The 17853-nt window shown below is 42.0% G+C and overlaps 1 long non-coding RNA gene across 1 annotated transcript in view; it reads right to left on the reverse strand.

Moving 5' to 3' along the window:
* Positions 1-1884: 1884 nt before the first annotated feature.
* The window catches only part of LOC106026898 (uncharacterized), a 28635-nt gene continuing 12666 nt past the window's right edge, over positions 1885-17853 (reverse strand). Inside the window, exons 2-3 of the long non-coding RNA XR_002790340.2 lie at positions 14150-14239; positions 1885-3151 (exon numbers count right to left, since the gene is read on the reverse strand). This is a non-coding gene — a long non-coding RNA (uncharacterized LOC106026898). The remainder of the gene's footprint in view (positions 3152-14149; positions 14240-17853) is intronic.

Genomic DNA, 17853 nt, shown 5'->3' on the forward strand with positions numbered 1-17853 from the left:
GTGCAAAGGCCTGGCTTCAATCAGAGAGAGAAAAGGAGAATGAAACACAGAGAGAGACAGACAGACAGACAGAGAGATAGAAACAGAGACAGAGACAGAGAGAGAGAGAGGACATGATTCATTGGCTCTGGTGGTGTAGGGTAGTTCAGGGAGGGAAGAGGTGTTTCATATGCCTATCACTTCCATAACCCCGTAGGACCAAGTACCCCAAACAGCTCAGCCGCTATACAGATCTTGACACCCTTGACAATTTTAACCTTCAAACTTGTATTCTATGAGGTAAATCTACTCATGAACAAAAATGAACAATTCACATGCCAAGCTGTGGCAGCTCCCTGTTACCCCTTATCCTATGCATTGTCTATACCTTAGGAGCACAGACTTCCAGAGACCCTGTGATGCAGAGAACCCAGGCACAATACTGTGTTGTCTCATGCTCACAATTCCTTGAAGCCACAGTTTGCTTTCCAACCAGAATATGCTTTAACTGAAAAAAGAAAGAAGGTCAAGAAACAGAGCAACCAGGAACAGCACAGATCTTTTCCTACTAATGTTACCTCCTTGTATCAGCCATGGGTCCATTGCAAAAACAGTGCCAGAAAAACAAAGGAAAATTGAGTAACCTTCAGCTCTTTCCTTTCCATCCCTCCTTACTCCTCAGGAAATCAAAGTCAAAGTGTTGATAGAACATACATGTATCAGGAGTGACTTAGATTTGTGTGATTTCTACTCTAACACTAAAAACAAAGTACACCTGTGTTGGGACCAGGAAATACACGTGTGGCACTGCAGACTGAATGTTCATGTCCCCTCAAACTTATATATCAAATCTAATCCCTGGGGTGATGGTAAGAGAAGGCTTTCAAAGAAGAGTATGGGAATGAAATGTCATGAATGGGATTACTGATTTATAAAATAAACTCTAAAGGTTCCCTTCTCCCTTCCACTGTGTGAAGTTAGCCAAAGACAATACCATCTTTGAGCCAAAATTTGGGTCCTGACCAGACTCCAAATCTAGTCTTTTGATCTTGTATTTGCAGCATCCAGAACTGTGAGATTTAAACTTTTCTTATTAATAAACAACCTAGCTTATGGTGTCTTGTCACAGCAGCACTAACAGACTAAGAGATTTACCTTCAGTAACTGTGTGCACAGTCAATTTCTCTTATCCTTAACATTGTGCTGGAATATTTGATGGAAAAAGATTGGCCCTAGGAGCTGGCTATGAGGCTGAAGCAAGCCATAGCATGTGGAGTGCCACAGAAAGTCCTCGTCAGCCAGTGGTCCCTTCTACTTCGGGAAGACCCTTCCTCTTCCCCTCCTTCTAGGACTTTCTTTGCCAGCCCTGCCTAGTCTTGGTCTGTCTTGGTTCAGCTCTGCCACATACCCAGATGGTGCACAGAGTCTAGAATGCTAGAATTTACTTGCCATTCACCCAGCTGGACATTAAGGACAGGGAGCAGCAGGTCATTGATGGGTGACAAGGTCTAACCCAAGCAGCAGGGCTTGCAATCAGTCTTGCCTCCATTTCTAACAATCTATAGATATTTAACTTTTGTGTGTTGCCTCAGGGAAGTGGAGCAGATATTCTTGAAATTGCTTCTATTATTAGCATCCTATGATTGCAAAATTTTAGAAATGTTGGATTAGTTCTCGCTATTTGTAACAGCAAAAGTGGACTGGAGGCCAAGGAGTAGAGGAAGGTTTATTTCTGATTTCTTCAGAACAAATAGCTTCACACAGATTTACTTGTTTCATTTATGTACCTCTCCGCTTGGCAAGCCACACTGATAAATCAAGGCATGTGTATAGCGATTTCATATTTTTCATAACCGATACTCTAATTCCCTGTGCTCTTGGGACTCTCGCAATGTCCATCAAATCTTTTCTCCATCTTCAGTCTCACCTTACCCCAACTGTGATCCAGGTCTCTGGAACTGCTCTAGAAACCTCAGCCTATCAGAGATGTAGCCTTGCTCATCCCATGTGAACCATCAAGGCCTTCCCCAGTGCTTCCAGCCAACCCAATTCTACACTAGTGTGGCCCAGTACAAGTTCACAATTTCTACAGCATTCTCTTTCTTGCTTTGTCTCTTCATTCCCATGCTTTTTGCACTTCCATCAGCATTTCTATGTTAGTTGGAATGCGTTCCGTAGGGAAGGGTTAGAATGGATTTGGAGGACATAATTGTATAGTCTGAGACATGAGAATAATTTAGGTTCATAATATATGTCAATTTACAACCTCCTCAACACATACATACATATGTACATACATACATAAAAATATTTACTGATTTATGGAACATTTGTAGTAAATCATTTGCTCATTTATTTTATACAAAATATCTTAATTGCATAGTTTCTCTGGCCCAATGCATAACAGTGTAAAGGACATTAATTAAGCCTTTGTCCTCAAGATAATGAGTCTAGTGATAGAGAAATACAAGTCAATAATTACAGCATGATAGATTAAAATTGGTGTCAGAAACCTCATCATCACCAGTCTTGATATTAACTTTCCTCAAAAACAAGAAGTTCTTAGCAATGATGACATTTTTGTTTCCACATCTACATTTTGGTGCCTCCTCAGGACAAACATACAATACCATTGTGCATAAATTGATCAAAAAATCTTTATTTCTGCCTTAAAAACAATATGAAAATCCATCATCAATATAAGAAACCACTATCACGTAACAATACAGTGAGTTACGTAGTTCAAGATTACTTTTAATTCATTAAGAGAGAAATGAAAGTAGAGTTGAGCACTTGAGCATTGCCTGGTAATTAAATTTTCTCAAGTCAGCCGCAGTTCTCATTAAGGCCATGTGAGGCAGCCCATTCAGTCACAGGGCAGCTTTAATTGCTGGAACACTCATCTTCTCCATAATGAATTGAAAGCAATTCTCCGCAATCTTCCCCATTGAAACCAGCTCTGCCCTTTGGAGCCCTTGGAATGATTCCCATCCATCTTCCCCATGGTGGCCTTTTCTGGGTTTCAGAACAGCTGTCATCTCTGTTAAGTGGTCTCCTCTGCAGATACAGAGTCCTAGTCATCACCACCTGTCCCATGCATGGTGACATTTAGTTCCCTGATCAAACAGCAGGCCATCTCTGAATGTACTTGTCTTAGTCACTTTCTTCAACACTGGAACAAAACACAACATAAAGGAGGAGAAGTTTATATTAGCTCACAGTTTTTGAAGGTTTTAGTACAGAGTAGGCTGGCTCCAAAGCAAAAAGGGCATAGTAGAAGGTCCTGGAAAAATAAACTGCTCACATCATAGCAGCAACACACAGGCAGACAATAAAAGGGAATAGCCCTTCCAGGTAATACCCCCAGTGGCCTGCCTCTGCCAACCAGACCACACCTCCTAACAACACATTCATCTGTGAACTCATTACTGAATTAATCCATAGATGACTGCAGTGCTCCAATGATTAAGTCATCTTCCATACACATGAGAATTCTAGGGGACACTGTAGTTGTAAACCACACTAGCATTTAACTCTGCTCAGTACCTACCTTTATACACTGTGGTTAACTCACAGAACCTTATTGTTGAGCTACACCATTAACCATGGAAGGCAAGGGGCTGCCAAAGCCTCATACATCTGGATATTTAGCCATGTCTCTTCTCTGTTATTTTGCAGGTGACTTTTTTTTTCTAACACCAGGAAAGATTTGGTACATTTTCTACATGTTGGATCTGTTAGAAAACCCTGGCTCTGACTTGCAATATGTTTGTGCTGGACTCAGTAGTGTTTATACTTTTGATAGGCACATCATCTACATCTTTAGCAAACTACTTGAACATTCTAAGTCAGATATGAGAGTATATTAAAAACTCATCTCAATATCCCCAAGGTCCAGAGCACTTGCCCTTGAACACCTCCCTTCTTCATTCTTGCTACTGGATTTTCACTTCTGAGTTTATTCTCCATCCCTTTGCTCCCTCTCCTCTATATTCCCCACTCCTACCCTCAACACCAGTCCCGCACCAGACACACAACTAATACTCCATTAAGACTTAGAGTGCTCGCGTGTAAATTTGAGTGTGGGAAAACTGGAGGTTGAAACATCTTGGAACAAGTTCCAGCTCTGAATCTTGCTCTCTGAACCAACCATTTTTCTCTCTGAGTCTTTTTTCTTGGCTATAAAATGAGGTTCATACCTATCCTGAAGGACCATTGTGAGAGAAAATTTGTACAGCAAGCTCAAATCATAGGTAGCTACTGTAGACAGTGGTAGAGGTAAAGGTGGGACTGGTGATGGCAGTTTTGTAAAATAGTCGTAATCTATCCATTTTGATATTTTTTTTCAGTGCTGGAGATTAAACCTATGTCATTAAGCATGCTAGACAAGAGGTCTCTCTTAGAGCAACTCCCCTGATCCACTTTGGTTCTTTGTTCTAAGCCTTCAACAGACTCTACATTCAGGTTTGTGGCACTTTTCCTCTTTGAAAGTCTAGATTATGAGCTAGAACTACAATTCAACCAATAGTATCCTTAATATGTTACTTTTTTCATGTGAGAAAAGAGTGGGGATTAATTAAAGGAAGAAAATCCTCTACATGTTTCCAAACCGCTGCTACAATGCTGGGCACATTTATGGCACTAAACAAATGTTTCTTGAATTAAAAAGGAAAAATTCAAATTGAAGTAGAAGAATACTTTTGAAACCTCATAGGTATGCAAATATTAAAGAGTATCACAAATGCAGCATATTACAATTATGTACTACAGAAGTCCCATGTCTGCCAGGTAAAGATAAGACACTAGAGTAAATACATAATCTTCCACTTTTAGCCCTAATGCTATCATCTTTTGTAATAACCATCTGTTTATACATCTGTCTTTTGCAATAGGTCATGATATTCTCTTAGGCACCCAAATGTATTTTACATTTTAAAACCTTTTGTCCCTAGCATTTACCATAATGCAGAGCATATAGTAGACACATACATGTGCAAATAAAAGTTGTTAGAAATAATGAAATAATGATGACCAGGGGAAAGTAATTTTTAACAAGCAAATATGTATTTGTAACAGCTTTGCTGAATAATTTTTCTATAATTTGGCCATAATAGTAATGAAAATAATGATTTTGGAGCTTGAATGTCTATTGCGCTTCACAATTTGGTTTTCTGTGCACCAGCTGCTTTGATCTGCATTATGTCTAGATGAGCAGACATTAAGATTCCAGTGCACAGTTGGTCAGAAGAGGCTGTGTCAGTCACTTTTTTGTCACTAGAACAAAATATCTGATACCCTCAACTTAAAGGGAAAAAGGCTTATTTTTGGCTCAAGTTTGAGAAGTTTCAGTCCTTGAGTAGTCAGCAGGTTCCAGGCAGATACAGCATGGCCTAAGGGTCTGATGAGGAAGCTGCTCATGTCATAACATCTAGGAAGCAGAAAGAAGAGACAGGCAGAGTCAGGGAGGGAGGTAAACCTTTGCAGGTCATACTCTCACTCATCTGCCTCTACCAACCAGACTCTACTGACATCAAGCCAGTTCTAGTGCCTGCATCAACCAATCACCTTCCATATGCTCTGCCTCTGAGTACATGAGGCATTGGGGGGACATTTAGGTATAAAATATAACAGAGGCTAAGGGTAAGTAAATATCTCATCATGGCTTCATGTCTTGTGAGTGGCAAAGCCTAGACCTGAAGCAGCATCTTCTATGGTTTGAGGGTGTCCCCTGTGTTGGAAACTTCATCTCCGTTACAAAGTTCACCAGGTCATCAGAGCTCTGCCTTCACCCATGAATCAGTTCCATTACTGAAGTAATGGGTAAATTATCATGCAAGCAGGTTTGTTACAAAAGTGAGTTTATTTCTCCCTTGCTTTCCATCTCCTGTGTTTCTTTATTCTTCTATTTTCTATCATAGGATGACAGCATAAAGGCCTTGCCCATTGCCAGCATTTTGACATTGGACTTACTGAACCCAGAACCATGAACAATGCATTTCTTTCCTTTCTAAGTTACTCATGGAATTCTGTGATAGCAACGCAAAACAGACTGACTCTTTTGGGATCAAAAATATAAGCTAAATAAGATAGTCCAGAGTAAATTCTCTTCAATGCCTGATTTGAGATTTTTTAAAAAATATATACTTCCTCTATTGTTTAACCACACTGCTTCAGCTTCTGGTATTGTTTCTCTCATCATTTTCTTTGCCCAACTTGGAAATTCTCTAGACTCAGATAAAATGAACACAGACATCATCAATAAACAAGGAAGTTTTCGATGCAGAAGTGACGTGACATTTCTGAGCAAAGCTGATCTACAGAGACACATGACAGAATGATGCTGGCAAATACACTAGGGTTCTTCTCACACTTGGGATTTCCCCCATGGTAGTAGAAATGCAGCAGAGGTCCAGCACAAGGCTAATCCTCCAAAGTGAAATGGAAAATCAAGAAATAGGAGGAGGCTGAAGCAAGAACCCCAGGCAAGGGACAGTTGGTCTCCACACAGGAGTGTCAGTGTCCAGACCTTTAGTAAAAGGCAAGTGAGATTCCTCAGGAACATCTTCCCCCAATTTATCTGTCTTTGATGTAATAAACTGTGAGACTAGAGAGAAAGGGAATTTATCTTAAAAATTTTGGAGGTAAAAAAAATACGAGTATCTGCTCATTTGGTTTACTTTTTGGACTAAGGGGGAAAATGTTTTCACAAGTTAAAATGTAGGCAAATCTCTGGACACCAATACAAGCAAGAAAATAACAGAAAAGCTCCAAGGCTTAAAAAACAAAGTTTATGGAAAAACTAAAGAACGTGTAAATCACATGTGATTTTTTTATCCACATCTCTTTAATTTTAGGAGACTCTGTAACATAATATCTTTACTTTGCAAGAATCAAACACATGAAATAGGCTATTAATGGTGCCTTGGGACCTTCATATGATTTTAAATTCTCCTTTAAACTTCCAAGCAAATACAAAATAGTTTCTCACTGACTCTTCTTTTTCAAAATTGCATCCATCCTTATAATTTGATGTTTAATCTTCAACAAATTCTGTTCAGAAATTTTTCTTTCACTGGCACACAAACCACTTTAATGTTAAATGGATCAAAAATAGGGATATTTTTATGAGTGCTTTGGAAAACACTGAATCTCTGGACCAGCTGTAGGACAATCCATTACATTTTCCAGTCAGGCTGAGTGGTAACTACAGAGTGCCAACATGCATAAGGAACTCAAAATTTAAGAATGAAGGTTCTGAAGAAGTTAAACTCTTGGGACCTACAGCACTTCCAGGTAATTACAGACCCTAAAGTAACCTTTAGACATCTTAACGTGGTTTACGATGAAGCTGAGACAATACAATTGTGTATGTAGCTAAGATTATCTGTGTGTATGCAAAGCTTCTGGAAGGCATGAAAACAGGTGAAATTTTATCCTCACTATGACTGACCATTATTTTATAGCACCTGGGTTTGGAGAATGTATTCAGATACAATTCACAAATGCCAATGGAGAGCTGGCTGCATACATGGATGAGGTAAAAGTAAGAAAAGGAGCCAAGGATAAGCATCTTGGGGAGGAATTTGTGTCTATGACTAGAGGAAAGCCAGAGAATGAAATGATAACTGATGTATCCCTGGGGAAATAACTTGGGGAATTTTGACAAAATATCTAGTTGCTATAATATTTTCAAAAGGACAAATACTGTATGAATCACTATACATGTCACTTTAAATCACCAGTCCCATAGAACAGTCGGTGTTTGGGCTAGGTCAAGGGTAAGTGGAGGATTGTTGCTCAGTGGTCATGAAGTTTTTATTTTTCAAGACAAAGAAGTTCTTGAGATCTACCATATAACATATGGCCTACAGTTAAAACACTGTATTGTGAACTTAGGGATGTTAAGAGAACGGATCTCACATTAAGTGTTCCCAGTACAACAGCAAACAACAAAAAAACACGTGGCATTCTTAGAGATGATGAATATGGTTAGTGTCTTGATCTTGAAGAGATCATCACTGATGTGTGAAGATGGCCACTTACCAGGGTGTACATACTAATGTGTGCAACTCAAATCTGCATATCAATTGTATCACAGCAAAGCAATGACATATAAGTGAATAAACTGCATATCTTAGAAGGCATAAGGGCTCATCAAAATCCTAGAGTCTATTTCAGAATTTCATTTATGTTATAGCACATGAAAAATTGACTTCAAAAAATAGAAAAAGCAAGGAAAGAACAAAGAGATGGATGTAATAAGAAAAAGAAGATAAAAGGACCCTGCTCGCTCATCTGCATTTTTAGAATACAGTTATTCTTTCATGACATTAGGAGTGACAGTATTACAGAAATTCTGTGTCTTTCTATGGTTTTGAAGACAGACACATTTCATATGTTCCATATTTATTGTCTTTGTTGTGGGATCTAAATTCACTCTTTGGCATCATAAGAAGATTATTTAGCCCTCAGTATAGTTTAATTTCATAAGGTGGGAAAAACTAAAATAAAGTTTTACAGTCAGGGAAAATAGTAATACATAGAAAAGACATTTTAAAATTTAAAGTGAGATCAAAATCCAGAATAATTCACCATGTGACGTGAAAACTTGTTGACCTGGAACAACATCTATGTCACCAGTGTAAATAACCCAATATGATTTAACCCAGAAGCAGAAGCAACTCACATGTGTAAATTAGACTGCTGCCCTTAGGTTTGGCAAAAGATACCTGGGTAGGGCATTCTGGAGTGTTAGGATGAGAAGACATCTGTGGCAAGCCCAAGATTGCTTTAGACCTGATGCCTTCCCTCAGGTAGCTCCTCTGCTAGGTGAGGCCCAGGCCAGGAAGAAGGACATGGCAGTGCCCAAGTCTCTATGGGAATTCTGCTGTCAGCTCAAGCAAGACTGACCCAATAGATCTCTTCCCTGTGAACACTGCCTGTGGCTGGCAGACCAGGAGCACCTCTCTCATCACTTCTTTCTAGCTGCAAAGTCTCCTGTCCCTGACCATTGCTGTAGCCAGTTAACTGGATCCTGTACACTCCTCTCCCCCATCTTCAGCACCCCTCCCACAGATAAGCCAGAAGAGATATTCATGGTTCAGCTTCCGACCTTCTGTCTGCCATTATCCCTGTCTCTTCCAGGCACATTTGATGCCCTCCAAGACCCTCTACATCTCTTCTTTCATATTCTACTTTCTCTGGTAGCAGTTATGAGTAACTCCATGCTCCTCTGTGACAGTGCTGTGCTGTGGCCACCTCTGCCTGCTTCTCTCTGTCTCTCTGGAACTGTCTATGTGGCTTACTCTTTCCACCATCCAAGTACTGTTAAGTAGAATATTGAGCCAGGCACTTCCAGCAGTTTGGAGGGCTGAAGCAAGAGGATGACAAGTTGAAGAAGACACCTCCAGTGATACACATACCCCCATCTCCCAAGGTATCTCACTGCGGAGAGTGACGCTATCTTGGAAAGGTGAATAATTATCCCTAAAACTGCCATCAGCATTAGGAGGACCCAAGGGATGACAGAAATGATGGCATTTGGGTGGTGTCTGGAGCTGTTCTGGGCAGAGAACAGACTCACACTGGGTTTTGGTCTCCCCAGCTCCTCCTTTGCTGTTCCCCAGGGCAGGTAGTGAAGTCAGGCTCCCCACCCCTTGCCTGCCTTGCCCTCTGCATCCTCCAACTGAGAGGAAACAGCATTCACTGTTTCATTTCCTTCCTTTTAACCCAGCATACAGATGTTAAACTCAACACCAGCTGGAAGAATATGCATAAGAAAGGTAAGAGTTGTTCCAGGTCACAAAAATACCATCATTTGAGGTGACAAGAAGCATAGTTAAGTGAAAAAGAGCCAGCATGTGCTCACAGGCTATGCATACACAGGGCAGAAGATAGATGGGCAATTGCCTAGGCCAAGTCAAGCCCTGCCCTGCACACAGTGGCCGCCATCTGTGCTCTCCCTCCTGCAGCACAGGCCAAGTCCACACAGTACAATGAGCCTCTTTCCATTGCTAGCACAAGCAGGTGACTTTGCAGTTCCTTGTCTGGCTCATAGAAAACACTGAGAACTTCTCAAGCATTCCATCGAGTGTACCTGAAGAGACTCTATGAGGCAGTGTTGGGCGCTGAACTATGCGCACTCTCCAAATTATGTGAAGAAGCCCAAACCCTAGTGCCTCAGAATGTGACTCTATGTGAGGTAGGCTTTTTAAAGAGGTTACATGGACTGATCAAAATACACAATGTGTGGTTAACTTTGAAAAAGAATAGAGCAAAAGACACCTAGTCATTAATCACACTCAAAATATTCTCCCCCCACTTCAAACACAGTCATTCCACCGTTCTTAGCATTTTCTGAAGTAGTCTTGGAATCCTCTTTGTGAGAGGTAAGCACAAGTATTATAGATGCTGAGACCAGTGTCATCCAACACAAAAGCAAGCTTGTAAAAGCATTACGGTACATCCTCATTCATCTAATTCACCAGATCTGATACTGTGCAATTTATGGCTTTTCCTCAACATCAAAATGTCCATGAAAAGTAACCATTTTTAAACAAGACATTGAGGTAGCCATGACAGCACAGCTAAAGACATTCATTTAACATGTCTTCTAGATCTGCTTTCAGAAAATGACAAGAAGGATAGGACAAGTGTGTTCATCAAGAAGGGTAGTATTTTGAGGGGAATTAATGGAATTGTGCTTCTTATTGTAAAGTACTTTTTAAAATTTAAATGCTCACCACAGCTATGGCTGGCTGAGGTCATGGAGCGTGTCTTCCAGTCTGACTGGTATTCTGAGCATAAATGTGGACAAAAGATCCACAACATAAAGAGACATAGTCCAAACAGAGAGACTTTGTGAGCACCCAGTGCTATCCACACCCTGATCTCAAGCCCATACCTACTAGAATTGTTAGGACAGAAATGTCCAGCCCTTTGCTGTGGTGGCGAGAACAAGGTATGGGGGCCATTATCATCTCCCAATTTCTACACATTTGGAGAGACAGACACAGGTCCACAGCCAGGGGCAGCAGAGTAGGCATGACTAAGTCAGAGGCCACCCTCCTCCTGCTTCCCAAACTGCTCCCTCCTTCCTTCATTCAGAGAGGACAAGTTGCCTTGCGGATACTGAGTACCTCTATATGGTCCCACACCCCAGACCTCACACTTTTTGTGGGAGGAAAGCACATAATGATTCCAATTAAAGATGTGTTGCAAAAATCTAAGGTGCCTCTACCAAGAGGGGGCATCTGGGCACAAAAAGTTCAGATGGGTCACACAATGTGCAAGAGGAAGCCCAAGATAGATCTTGAAATTTAAGGATGCGAGAAGCAGGAGTTTGATATGCCTTAAAGTTGACACCAGATAAACTGGTAAATGTATGAGCTTCCCTGAAGAATGTGTTAGGTTATTTCTATATTTTATTCACACCTGGGGATTGAACCTAATGCCTTCCCACTAACATACATCTCCATCCTTTTCTTTTTTTCTTTTCAGCCAGGATCTTGCAGGTTTCCTGAATTACCCAGTCTGGGCTTTAACCTCCCAGAGTCCTGGGATGACTGGTGTATGTACTCACATCCAGCTCAGATTTTAAATAAACACTAGTCCTATAATATCATATATTACATACCTGTCAGTGACAAACCTTAGTGTAATAAATAAATCTCTGTTCCTTGGGTCAGTGACTTCTGCCTGGTTCCACAGTTGATGGAGACCACGCTTGACAATCACTTGACCATGTGACATGAAGCATTGGGACCAGGGAAAGCTCTTTCTTAAAACTCTGGACAAGTCCTGCCTACTGCATGGAAGATCCATTTTCTGCTCTTCCCTCACAATATTGTCTGCCCTGTGGGAGTTTCTGACTTGAACCTTTGTTCTCCAATAGCTACAAGGTGAGCAGAAGGATGTCCAAGTCTATGCTGTGGGACTGAGAGCAGGATCCTGGGCAGAGCACACCACAACCCTGTCTAGTGCAACAGTCAACCAAAGTCTGTTTGTGGAAGCTACTGCATTTGGGTGGGTTCCTTGCTATTCAGAGGCAGCAATTTCCTGTGCATGAGGATCACTGACTTCCCAAAAAGAGCATGTGAAAAGTGTACTCAGTTCACAATCATCATGGGTGCATCTGCATGTTTGTGTGTGGCCAGGGTGAGACATACGTTCTGCTCAGGCCATGTCTTCAGGTCACTTTGGCCTCCTCTCACTGCCCACACTCAGGACAGCCTCATCCCCTCTTTCAGCTTTAATCGTATGCTGCTGCAACCAATCACAGGAGTAATGTTGTAAAGTGAATGTTATTACATTCTTGTGAGGACTCCACTCTGCCACACATGGAGAGCTGAGCTGGTGCCTGATGGGTAGTGAAGGGTCACACGCAGTCACAGTGGCACTGTAATCACCATTACTGTATTCCAAGGAGAACATGTTCGGGAAGGACAGTCTACTGGAGAACCACGGAGAAGTTGTTTGTAAATATAAAAAAGGCAAAAGAGCATAAATTGCAAACTCCAGAAGATTTAAAGAGCAGAAGCTTCCAGGAAAGACTGAGGTGGCAAGGACCTTCTTGTGACATGGACAGAAGATATTGATGGGAGAGGGGGACCTAAATTTATGAAGAACATATAAGAGTCTAAAGCTTAATACCTAGTTTACATAAGGCTCAGCCTTTAAATTTTATCTATAGGGAAGCTTGTAATGTTTTCTAAACATTGACCAAACAATGCAAAAGGATGTCGTAAGAAAATTTAGTCAAGATTCTAGCATTGGCCCATTGGTATTTTAATATAGTAATCATGATAATGATAACAGTGGGGGACAAACTACCTCATGTTTCTCTCTCATATTTTCAAACTCATAACTAACACTTTTCACTCAAGATATTAAAGAAATATACAAAATTGGGTAAATATTTAAAACATTTAAGTTTTAAATTCTTCTGCGAAGAGTAGTCTCTCAAAGCTGTTCTGACCACAAGAGGGCGCTGCTGCACCCAGGAGCTGAGAGCTAGAGCCAGGTCAACAGTGGAACTTGGAGAGGGCAGTCCTGAGGTCATACTGGGGAGTGGTTTCCCAGTCACTAGGAAGAGGAGGCAGTCGCTGGCATTTTCCATGCTCTGTGATAATGTCCACGTAGCCGTAGGATCGAGGAAGGTGGGCTCTTAACAAGCCTATGAACTTTCAGATTGAGTAGTTGCAATTCAGGATAGAATCTTGTGCTTCTAAGTGGACCGTCATTCTGGAGGTGATGCCAGTGTGCCCTAATGATGATAATGCCTTCCTCCTGTGAGCTCTGCTAGACAAGGGGGTCATGTTCCTCCTGCTCCTTGTTACACAAGTCAGGGTAAACTTCCCATTTCCCAACATGGCCAACTAGAGTGTAGGTTAGCTGAGATTAAAAATAGGATGTTACCCATTTGCCAATGGGCCAGAACACAAGAACCTGGGGAAAGCCAGGCGGTCTCAGCCTGTGCCTCTGGGCAGAGAGGACACAAAAGGCTCCAGAGTTCAGCCAGGACAGAGCCACAGAAATGGCTTTCCTCTGAATCAAGGGCAGACAGCTGTCACCACTCCAGGAGAAGAGTGGGAAATGGGATTTAGCCCTCTGCCACGCAGTGTTGGCTGAGTCCAGAGAGGCTCTCGGAAGCACGAGGCCCTAACAATCCAGGATCTCATGCGACATCAAAGCCATGATTAACACAGCTTCCTGGCTGGCTCCTCTCTGGTTATTTATGTCACATCGCAAATTTTAGTGCTCTTTTCATGAGGTGTTTCAGTAGCCACAGGGCCTTATTTGGGAGACACAATGACTAAGAAGCACCACAGTTCTTGGGCGCCCCATCTCTAGCAGTGTGCCAAACTAGCAACAATCACAAGGACAACAATCTCCCAAAACAGAAGTCAGAGAAAACGAGTGTGCCAGCAGCCCTGCCAGGCAGCAAGCAGGAAATCCTTCTTCAGGAAGAATAGCGCCTTGCTGGGCTGAGAGGTATGGGATGAGGGGCAGCAGGGCAGTCCAAGTACACTGATCATCTGTGGAGGACACAGGTCAACTTGGAAATTCTCATTGACATCCTTAGGTTTTGTGCTTTTGTAGCCCAGTCTCTGTTGGTAGGAATTATTCTCAATGCTTTGCAACTCACAGCCCTGACCCCAAACTGGCTTACCTTTAAATATATTTGGATCCATGTCAGCATCAGCAGTGGAGAAGAAAATAGTCACTGGAATATTTCTCATTCCTTTTTATGAATTTCTTCCTTTGAACAAAGGTACAAGGATGACAAGAGTCTTTTAGGAAACAACTATAACATTCCACCTCCTATCAACTAGACAAGATGCTCTTCCCCCTCAGACAAATTTAGCAACAATTTCCTCCAAGTCTGACTTCTCTGTACAATAGTCTCCTTGAAAGAGACAAGTCAGTGTATTTATGCATTGGGTAAAGTCTGAAATCCTGAGCCTTCAGAAGTAAAGGGTGGAGCCAAAGGCAAATGCACAGAATAGGCAAAAGAAAGAGGGAGCACACAGCCTTCATCGGTCCTTGAGCTGAGGAACTCAGGAAAATTGATGCGCCCCTATTGAAATACATCCTGTTTATAACTTTACGGGCACAGGCTCCTTTTAGAAGGGCAAGCTGAATGTTCAACATGGCATCACAGGTGCCAAAGTCAATGTCATAGTTTCATTTAAACATGTATTTCCCATTCTTTCACAACTACATTTAACTTTTGTGAAATATCAGAGATTAACAAGCTTTAGAAACCATCAACCTGTGTTTGTTCTAGCCAGCAATTCATAGCCAGTTCCTGCCTTTCAATTCTGAGACCACTTCCTGCATACTGGGCCCTGCCCTGGGGGTGAAATCTTCAGGTCCTTGGTTAATCTAAGGCTTGGTCTCTCCGCAACACTTTCCAAAACCAGCACCAACATTCTCGGGTGGACACCTGTCCTCTAGGAACTGGGCTTCACATCTCGCACTGGCCACTTAAAAGCCTCCTGAGATCACGCTGGTCAGAATTGAATCAGCCATCTACAAATAACACACCTCCTTGACGCCACTCCATAGGCATCCAGTGCCTGAGCCTCTGATTTCCAACAGTTGCATCAGCCATGAACACACCGAGGGCAGGCACTTGGCCGTAAGGACTCGGCAAAACAGCACTGCCTTTTCCTAAGTTTCGGAAACCCAAATAGTGCAGCTTTGGCAAAATCCTGAAGCATAAATGTGCCAAAACTAAAGGTCACAGGAGAGTGTCTTGTATGCTTTCTTAACATTAATCATACCAACTCACACTGAGAAATATCAAGTGGTATTCTTTTATTTATTTTTATAGAACTATTTTTATATGTTATTTATCTACCTATTATTGTAGCTATGCTGGGAATCGAACTCAGGGCCTCATCCATGCTAGGTAAGTATGCATTGATCCACTTACCATCTCTTGGGTAGGGTTCACAGAAGTTTCAAGCATTATCTTAGTCAAGGCGCCCATCTGCTCCCAGCTAGGAAAATTTTGCAAGTGAAGACAGTCTGGGACAGATGACTGTGGACATGCTGCAGACCACACAGTGGTCCAGGAAACCATGGATCCTGACTCTAGGTCAAGACTGAAAGAAGAACCCTCACATTTATTCCCCCCAAACTGCTCTTTCTCATGTCCTTGTTACAGACATAACAAAGATTCCTTGAGTCATATCTTACATGCATAAGGAAATCTCTGTTTCTTGATAATAAGAATAGAATTCAAGAGGAAAAGTACAATTAAGAAAATTTTAATTCTCAGCACAAGAAGGGTTCCAGAACTCTCATATTCCTAGCTCGGTTTTGGAAAGGTGATGGTGGTTGTTTTTGGTTAATTTTAATGGTGCCAGTGGGTTTCTTATGGTTGTTTGAGAGCTATGATTCGAATGTATTGAAACAATCTCTGAGATGTCGAGCTGATGTCACACAGCAGAAGTGGATGGATCGGGGGCTGGAAGGAACCTGTTGCGGGAGACTGGGCCTGCTCCCCTCCAGCTAGCTTCCTGGCTTCCCTCCAGGCCAAGCAACTATAACAGGCAGCCCAGTGAGGTCCCTGGCAGAAATGCAAAGAATTGCAAAGTATTTCCTCCAGATCACCCAGAACCTTGGTCCTTTGGGGTGCTGCACCTCAAAACAAAAGACACTGATGCCTGTCAGGGGCATTTCCAAGGCCCCCAGAATATGACGAGTTCTGAAAAATGAGTTTGTCTGGGATCCTCAGGCACACACCATGGAACAAGAAACCAGATCTGGTGGGGGGTCACAGGCCACTAGGGGGCACCAGGGGAATGGGTGTCCACAAGTACTCAGGTCACCAGAGTTGAGGAGAAAATCAGGAACCACTGTTACAACAGTTACATTACACGTTCACACATTTACATGCCTGGGAACCACGTTGGCATCATCTTAATATAGAGGAGAGAGATCTTTCCACAGTGCTCTGGCTCTTACAGGGACCTGCAGCCTCAGCTGTAGGCAGTCACACAGAGACACATATCCAAACACTAACGACACAGACTCAGAGACACAGACTCAGGCTGCATGTCATCAGGGCTGCTGTTCAGGTGGCAGCTATGGTGTGCCATCAGAACAGCTAGTGAACTGGAGCCTGACAATAAGTCATATATGGACTCTCAAGGCCACCAACTCAGAATTCCTGGGCTCTTCTAAGAGGCAGGCTACGCTGAATACACGGAGCCTTTGAATTACACTCATTTTGAGTTAGCAGTACATATGGCTAGAGAAGCAAGCAGTCCAGCTCGGAGCCACCTTCTGGCCTTATGCCAGCAGGAGAGAAGAACCATGAGGTCACCCCATTTAGCTCCTTTTGCTACTACCCCCAGTCATCCTTTATCTAAGGAAAGGTACTGCCTCTATTTTCCAAGCCTTAATTATACAGTATAGCCATCTCTTTGGTCAAAGAAAAGCTGAATGTAAACTCAAAACCACATTGACAGTATTGACCCATCAAGGCCCCAAATGAGTTATACTTCTGTCTGCCAATAGGACTGCCCCCTCTCACAGACAAATGCAAACACTTTGTGTCCTTGACAGACAGTGTCAATTTCCAGAGTAGGCAGATTCTTTCCTCACAGATTTGTGGCAGCAAAGAGAATGAAAGCCCTTGATCATAACGTGGGATAAATGTCCCTGCTCGTGCTCATTATTTTTCTATTAAAGAGCATAAGCTACTTTGGATGCAAAACTCTCTTCACAACCATGTTCTAAATATGGATCTCTGTGTATGTACGGATTAGACTAAGCACACAACAGAAAAACAAGCTGGCTGTCCGTCGCTTCCCCTCCCTCTGTAGGAATTTGGCTTGAGATGAAGGCTTGATCTTTTAGCACTAACATTCTCTGAGTCCAACTGAGCTCAGCGCGGGAAATAAACACGTCCACTTCTGAACTGAGTTTTGTCATAGATTGACATGGTCACTGACAAAGGATTAACCTTTTGTTGCCTCAGGCCTCTGTCTAAAAAAGATGGCCCAATATTTTCAACCTAAACAACTTTAGTACATTAATACTTAATGACTACGGAGCAAAGTGATGCGAATACTTTGCCAAGGTTATATATCTTCACTATCAATTCTATTTTGGTTGCAATCATGTTTCTGGCCTCCACGTTACATGGAAAGTAAGTGTTCTTAAATGAATGATATGTGCACAGGAGAAATCCAGTTTTACAGACCATGTCTGTGGGTGCCTTGGGAAGTCAGATAGGGCAAATACTCTGAGCCATTGTTTAGGGAAAGCTCTAGATTCTGGCTTCTGGTTAATATATGTGTAGTATAACAAAGAAATTACATCTCAGTTCCTTTTAGCATTCATTAAGTTGATTATTAC

Source organism: Cavia porcellus, unplaced genomic scaffold, assembly GCF_034190915.1.
Source record: "Cavia porcellus strain 051 isolate PalLab524CR breed Dunkin Hartley unplaced genomic scaffold, mCavPor4.1 scaffold_22, whole genome shotgun sequence".
Classification (NCBI taxonomy): Eukaryota; Metazoa; Chordata; class Mammalia; order Rodentia; family Caviidae; genus Cavia; species Cavia porcellus.